This window comes from Bos mutus, chromosome 1 (assembly GCF_027580195.1).
Source record: "Bos mutus isolate GX-2022 chromosome 1, NWIPB_WYAK_1.1, whole genome shotgun sequence".
Lineage (NCBI taxonomy): Eukaryota > Metazoa > Chordata > Mammalia > Artiodactyla > Bovidae > Bos > Bos mutus.
The window spans coordinates 115,193,003-115,200,453 of NC_091617.1; positions in this window are offsets into that span (position 1 = coordinate 115,193,003).

Consider the following 7,451-nt stretch of genomic DNA (forward strand, 5'->3'; position numbering starts at 1 on the left):
ATCCCAAAAGAAAACTGAAGTCTTTTTCAAAATGCTAATTGAAAGAAAGCTTACATGTTCTTGTAACAAGCCATCCCAATTCCCTGGAAAAGAAAAACTTACCATAAATGAAGTTATTTTTACAGCACCATCAATGATCCTTACTTTCCAGGGTTCTTCAATATTTTCTGGTATCAGTGTATAAATATAATAAGCAAAGAGGATACAAGTCAGTCCAAAGCCTAGAGTTTTGTATCCCATAATGATATTCGTTTTACAACCCCTCTGCAGTATTGATATAATGTAGCCCTATATATTGGAGAAGGCGATGGCACCCCACTCCAGTACTCTTGCCTGGCAAATCCTATGGATGGAGGAGCCTGGTAGGCTGCAGTCCATGGGGTCGCTAAGAGTCTGACACGACTGAGCGACTTCACTTTCACTTTCATGCATTGGAGAAGGAAATGGCAACCCACTCCAATGTTCTTGCCTGGAGAATCCCAGGGACGGGGGAGCCTGGTGGGCTGCCCTCTGTGGGGTCGCACAGAGCTGGGCACGACTGAAGCGACTTAGCAGCAGCAGCAGCAGCCCTATATATACTAAAATGCTTGGTAGGTGAACAGATACTTGACAGTCTCCTGCTAACATGATCATATTATGTAGAACGTAATCAGTTGCAAGATTAACGGTGACAATAGTAACTAGTTCAACAGTTACTCTATCTGAAATACAGTTCACAATATCTTCCATCAAATCTGTAGACAAAGTAGCAAAGATTTTTAAATGCTGGTGGAAGCTCTTTCACCCTGTGACACCATCATTGATTCAGCACAACAAATTTTATTATGAGTCTAAGCAGAACACATGATAAACCATGATGTCTGTTTCTTCTATTAATATTTTGTAAAGATTACTGTGAAGAGTTTAATAAAAAAAAAACTGTCAGGTAATATTTAGTTACAAGGCTAATGCCTTTGTCATAGATTACTATAAAACTAAAATCCACTTTGGTCTACTGATCCTTAGACAAGAAGATAAGAACATGGTATTCTTGAGCAAGTTCCAGAATTGATTCAACCAGTTCAGAAATATTTATAAAGTGCTTCAGTTCAGTTCAGTTCAGTCGCTCAGTCGTGTCGGACTCTTTGCGACCCCATGAATCACAGCACGCCAGGCTGCCAGTCCATCACCAACTCCCGGAGTTCACTCAGACTCACGTCCATCAAGTCAGTGATGCCATCCAGCCATCTCATCCTCTGTCGTCCCCTTCTCCTCCTGCCCTCAATCCCTCCCAGCATCAGAGTCTTTTCCAATGAGTCAACTCTTCGCTTGAGGTGGCCAAAGTACTGGAGTTTCAGCTTTAGCATCATTCCTTCCGAAGAAATCCCAGGGCTGACCTCCTTCAGAATGGACTGGTTGGATCTCCTTGCAGTCCAAGGGACTCTCAAGAGTCTTCTCCAACACCACAGTTCAAAAGCATCAATTCTTTGGCGCTCAGCCTTCTTCACAGTCCAACTCTCACATCCATACATGACCACAGGAAAAACCATAGCCTTGACTAGAGGAACCTTTGTTGGCAAAGTAATGTCTCTGCTTTTGAATATGCTATCTAGGTTGGTCATAACTTTCCTTCCAAGGAGTGAGCGTCTTTTAATTTCATGGCTTTATAAAGTGCTTGCTGCTGCTGCTAAGTCGCTTCAGTCATGTCCGCCTCTGTGCGACCCCACAGATGGCAGCCCACCAGGCTCCCCCGTCCCTGGGATTCTCCAGGCAAGAATACTGGAGTGGGTTGCCATTTCCTTCTCCAATGCATGAAAGTGAAAAGTGAAAGAAGTCGCTCAGTCGTGCCCGACTCTTAGCGACCCTATGGACCGCAGCCTACCAGGCTCCTCCACCCATGGGGTTTTCCAGGCAAGAGTACTGGAGTGGGGTGCCATTGCCTTCTCCGTATAAAGTGCTTACTTACATTAAAAATGCAAATTTTCAACCTATTTAGTTGGGCAATCATGCAAAAAGGATATATTCATTAAGCAAATATTTATTACATGTTTATATTTGCTAAACTCTGTATTGGGCAAAATGGTAAGAAAATTGAGCAAATTCTTGCATATGTCCATTCCTTGGTGGAGCTTTTGCAAACTTCCTGACTTCCATTTTTCCTAAGAATTTTGTCACATACTAGTTTATTTGGGGCCTCCCCTGTTTCTCCATTCATTTTGCTGCAGAAGTCATCACTTTTACTATAATCACTGTATTATCCCTATGCCATAATTTCTTAATACAACCCTGCTTTATTATCTATCTAAGCACCAGACTGAAAGGAATTAAGATTATTATTCTAAAAAAGTTGAGGAATAAGAACCACATGGGTGGCAAAGGATATGAAAGGCTGGAAAGAAGCTATATATGAACAATCCAACATACAGAAAAGCATAATGGAAAAATCAACATTTTGAAATATCAGTCTAATTTATTACACTCTTCCTTCCCCATCTTCTCTACCTTACTTGGAGCCTCATTGGCCTTGCCTTATCCCCATGGCTAGCTCTTTTTCTGTTAATTTCTAAATGATAGAATATGCTGTCAGAAAATGGAAAATATTATAATTTCTTCTACCGTGCATTTTGGAACCTAACGTAAAAGTGAAAATCGCTCAGTCATGTCCAACCCTTTGGGTCCATAGAATTTTCTATGCCAGAATACTGGAGTGGATATCCTTTCCCTTTCTCCAGGGGATCTTCCCAACCCAGGGATAGAACCCAGGTTTCCTGCACTGCAGGCAGATTCTTTACCAGTTGAGCTACAAGGGAAGCCCAAGAATACTGCAGTGGGTATCCTATCCCTTTTCCAGGGGATCTTCCCGACCCATGAATTGAACCAGGGTCTCCTGCATTGCACACAGATGCTTTACTAACTGAGCTATCAGGGAAACCCTTGGAACCTAAGCTCTTACGCTAATAAAAGGGACTCTTGATAAAGACATGAATTTATATGTTTGATTGATATACGAAAGAGCTTCAGTGAAGACATAGTTTTCCTTGGTTGTTGATTTTTCCCTCATTCATGTGGTGGTGAGAGAGGGTGGTAAGCCGATTGAAAACAGAAATATTTCTCAGCATTTCTAGTGGTTACATGCCAAATTTTGGCTGGAAGGAGTTGTCTGCCAAGCACATTGGAACAAAGCTAAATTTCAAACTGTAGAAATCAGATGTGAATTGAAATTAATTAAACATGCCACATAGCCACAACTCAAATCAATTTCTGATTGGTTTGAAGTAATCAGCCCTCACACTTGCTACAAAATATTGTAAGGGTGTGTCCTTTCTTTTTAAAAAATAAAAAATTACTTCAATTTCAAAGATTCTTTTAAATGTAATGACTAGTATACACACACACTCAATGCAGTTAAGAAGACCTACAGACAACTCTGATGTTAGAATTAAAAACAACAAATAGAGGTTAAAATAACTGTTAAATATGTTAAAGAAATTAGATAAAATGGAGAAATGTAGAAAGGTGTTGAATTCATCATCATAGGTAAACCTAAAGAATATAAAATGTCATTCCAGTATAAAAAATACAATGTCTGAAATTAAGGATTAATTGAGTAGACTAAGGAAACAACTTAGAGATATGCCAATATAAATTAGGCATGGGTACAATATCAAATGGTCTAATATAAGTGTGATAAGGGCTGGAAATAAAAATAGGGAAGAAGCATACTGGAATATATGTTAGATGAAAAATTTCTAAAATTCATGAAAATCATGAGCCCACAAGTCAAAAAGCTCAGTGAACTGAACAATATAGAGGAAATGACATATAGAGACACTATAGTTATAATCGCTGAAAATCAAAGATGAAGACAAAATTCTTATAACTGGGACTCTAATAACGGCTACCTAAGGTTTTTGGTTACTGGTGAACAAACCCCTTATCTCATCTATTCAATCAAACACCTTTCCAAGTATTGCTATGAAGAAATTTTTGCAGATGTAATGAAGGCTCCAAATCAGTACACCTTAAACTTTCAATTCCTGACATGAGTATGGTGTGTGTTGGTCGCTCAGTCGTGTCCGACTCTGTGATCCTGTGGACGATAGCCTGCCAGGCTCCTCTGTCCATGGACTTCTCCAGGCAAGAATACTGGAGTGGGTTACCACTCCCTTTTCCAGGGGATTTTCCTGACCCAGGGATCAAACCCAGGTCCCCTTCACTGCAGGGAGAAGCTTAATCAGCTGAGCCACCAGGGAAGTCTGAGGCCCAAATGTTAAGCAATGTGGGCAGACTCTAAAAACAGAGTGGCTCCCAGTCAAACCACGTGCATGAAATTGGGCTTCTAAGTCCTACAACCATGAAGAACTAAATTCTAGACTTTAGAACCTAAAAGATCATGGAAGAAGGCTCCAAGCTTGAAAAGCTCTCATCAAGATGTTGATTTAAGCAATAAAACTCTAAGGGCTGAACCAATCCTTACCTTATAAAACCCACAAATTTAGAAATATTTCCAGTCTTAACCCATTAAAATGTGGGAAGAAATATCAATAGAAACTACACAAATATTAAAGGAAACCAAGGCTGGGGGTGGGGGGACACATCATATTATTAAGGAAAACAACAAGAATAATGCATATTATATACCACGCACCAGAAGACAATAAAACAGTAGTGAAAAGTGTGTGCTTGCTCAGCAGCTAAGTCGTCTCCAGCTCTTTGCGATCCCAAACACTCCTCTCTCCATGGAATTCTCTGGGCAAGAATATTGGATTGCCATTTCCCTCTACAGGGGATCTTACTGACCCAGGAATCAAACCCCCGGCTCCTGCCTTGGCAGGCAGATTCTTCACCACTGAGCCTCCTGGGAAGCCTTTTTGGTACCCGAAAAGTACTGAAGATAAAAAACAAGGAGCTGCCAATATAAAATTCTATACATGAAAATAAAATATGCTTAAAGGGGCTAAAATAAAGACAGAGCCAAGACAGTTTGTCACCAGTAGATTCATAAGAAATATTAAGAAGCTTTCTTCCAAAAAGCCACAATAATCCCTGAAAGAAGTGCCCGCAGGTAAAAAGAAACCAAAAAGGATTTGAAACAAGGATATTCATTCCTATCACTTTTTTTGTTTTTTAACTGAAGGACTTATCCAGTGAAGTAACTCAACAAAGTAATATGAGGCACAATGAAATAAAATTATTGGATTTTAAAGGCAAGACAGGAAAAATTAAACAGAATTCTCTCTCTGGATCCATTTGGGCCTCCTTTCTCTCTTCCTCGGGTGCAGTGTCTGCATTACTCGTTAATGGAAACTCCTCAAAGATGGGAGTACCTGCTGACCATAAAGATGATTTCTTTTTCTTTCTGCTGACACTAGCAATGCAACTTCTGAAAAGAAGAGCATTCCTTCCCAACTCTGTAGGGGTCATGGTGATTTCCTGCTCTCTTTGTACTTGTTTACTATGTTGCTTGGTGAACTTTATGTAAAACATCTGTGTGTTATTTTGATGTATGATCCTTTGTCTCTAAAATGTATATGACTGTGCTGTCGACTTCTAAAAGACGGAACAGGGCACAGAGGTTTCAGAGAGTCTCTCTCCTGGATTATAATCTTCAGTTTGGCTCAAGTAAAATTTTCTCTTTTCTTCTTGACTATTTCTTGAACTTTTACTGACAGCCACCAAGATTGAAAACAAGGAAGGAAATCTCTTTTATTATTTTTTAGGCAATGCATGAATATTCTCAGAAAATCTAGAAGTATATATCTTCTGGAAATGCAAGTTTAGTAAAACTGCTTAATAAAAAACAAATATTAAAAAATATTATAAATATTGCAAATCAAATACATGTTCACGAAATATTAGAATAGATATTTTAAAAGCATTTAAAATTCTATTTGTTTTCTGGACTAAACAAATTAATAGGTCAGGATATACTCTCCCTCCCAACTCACACTCCTCTGCTTAATTTGCAAATATATGAAACAATAGTTTGCAAGACACTGAACAGCAGGAAAAGGAGAATATTCCTAAAAGATAAGAAATATGATTGCCCTAGATTACTGCCTTGGTAGAGTTTTCTGTAGCATAGAGGGGGGAAAGCAGGAGAAGCCTGGTGATTCCCTAACATGAAGAAACAGAGAGAGGCATCTTTAGACACTAGGTGGCTTCAGTTCACAGGACAGAAAACCATAGCTGAGAGCACTGCAGAGAACAAGAACCGCAGAGATGCAGCAGGGCTTCCCTGAATACTGACTGGTACAATGCATGTGGGGATCACACTTGGGGCAGAGGAAAAAGCTACCAGAAATGATTAAAGAGTGACTAGTGCTCATGGCACCCCACTCCAGTACTCTTGCCTGGAAAATCCCATGGACGGAGGAGCCTGGTAGGCTGCAGTCCATGAGGTCGCTAGGAGTCAGACACGACTGAGCGACTTCACTTTCACTTTTCACTTTCATGCATTGGAGAATGAAATGGCAACCCACTCCAGTATTCTTGCCTGGAGAATCCCAGGGACAGGGGAGCCTGGTGGGCTGCCGTCTATGGGGTCGCATGGAGTCGGACCCGACTGAAGCAACTTAGCAGCAGCAGCAGCAGTGCTCACAGAGGGTCAGGAATCTTATCTGCTGTAAGAGTCACATTGGAAAATTTCAAGATTCATGGGGCATTCAGTAGAAGACACAGAGGGCCTTACCTCAAAATCAGGGAATGACTAGTCCTAGACTGAATACTTCTCTGGTTCTGCTGCTGCTGCTGCTGCTGCTGCTGCTGCTGCTGCTAAGTCACTTCAGTCGTGTCCGATTCTGTGCGACCCCATAGACAGCAGCCCATCAGGCTCCACCGTCCCTGGGATTCTCCAGGCAAGAACACTGGAGCGGGTTGCCATTTCCTTCTCCAATGCATGAAAGTGAAAAGTGAAAGTGAAATCACTCAGTCGTGTCCAACTCTTAGTGACCCCATGGACTGCAGCCTACCAGGCTCCTCTGTCCATGGGATTTTCCAGGCAAGAGTACTGGAGTGGGGTGCCATTGCGTTCTCCTCTCTGGTTCTAACAGATCTTAAAAGCAACAACTGAAAGAATCAAATTATTTTTTAAAATTTACTTGCACACAGAAAAGTAAGATTTACAATTCTGGCATCCAATAAAAAATAATGCAGCATGTGAATATTGGAAAACACCCTGATGCTGGGAAAGATTGAAGGCAGGAGGAGAAAGGGATGACAGAGGATGAGATGGTTGGATGGCATCACTGACTTGATGGACATGAGTTTGAGCAAGCTCTGGGAGTTGGTGATGGACAGGGAAGCCTGGCATGTTGCAGTCCATGAGGTTGCAGAGAGTCTGATATAACTGAGTGACTGAACTGAACTGTGAATATGCAAGGGAAAGAAACCACATCATTTCTAAATAAATCAAAGAATTAAAGTTGATCAGCCTAGAACAAATGTTAGAAAAAAATATTAAAACAGTATTC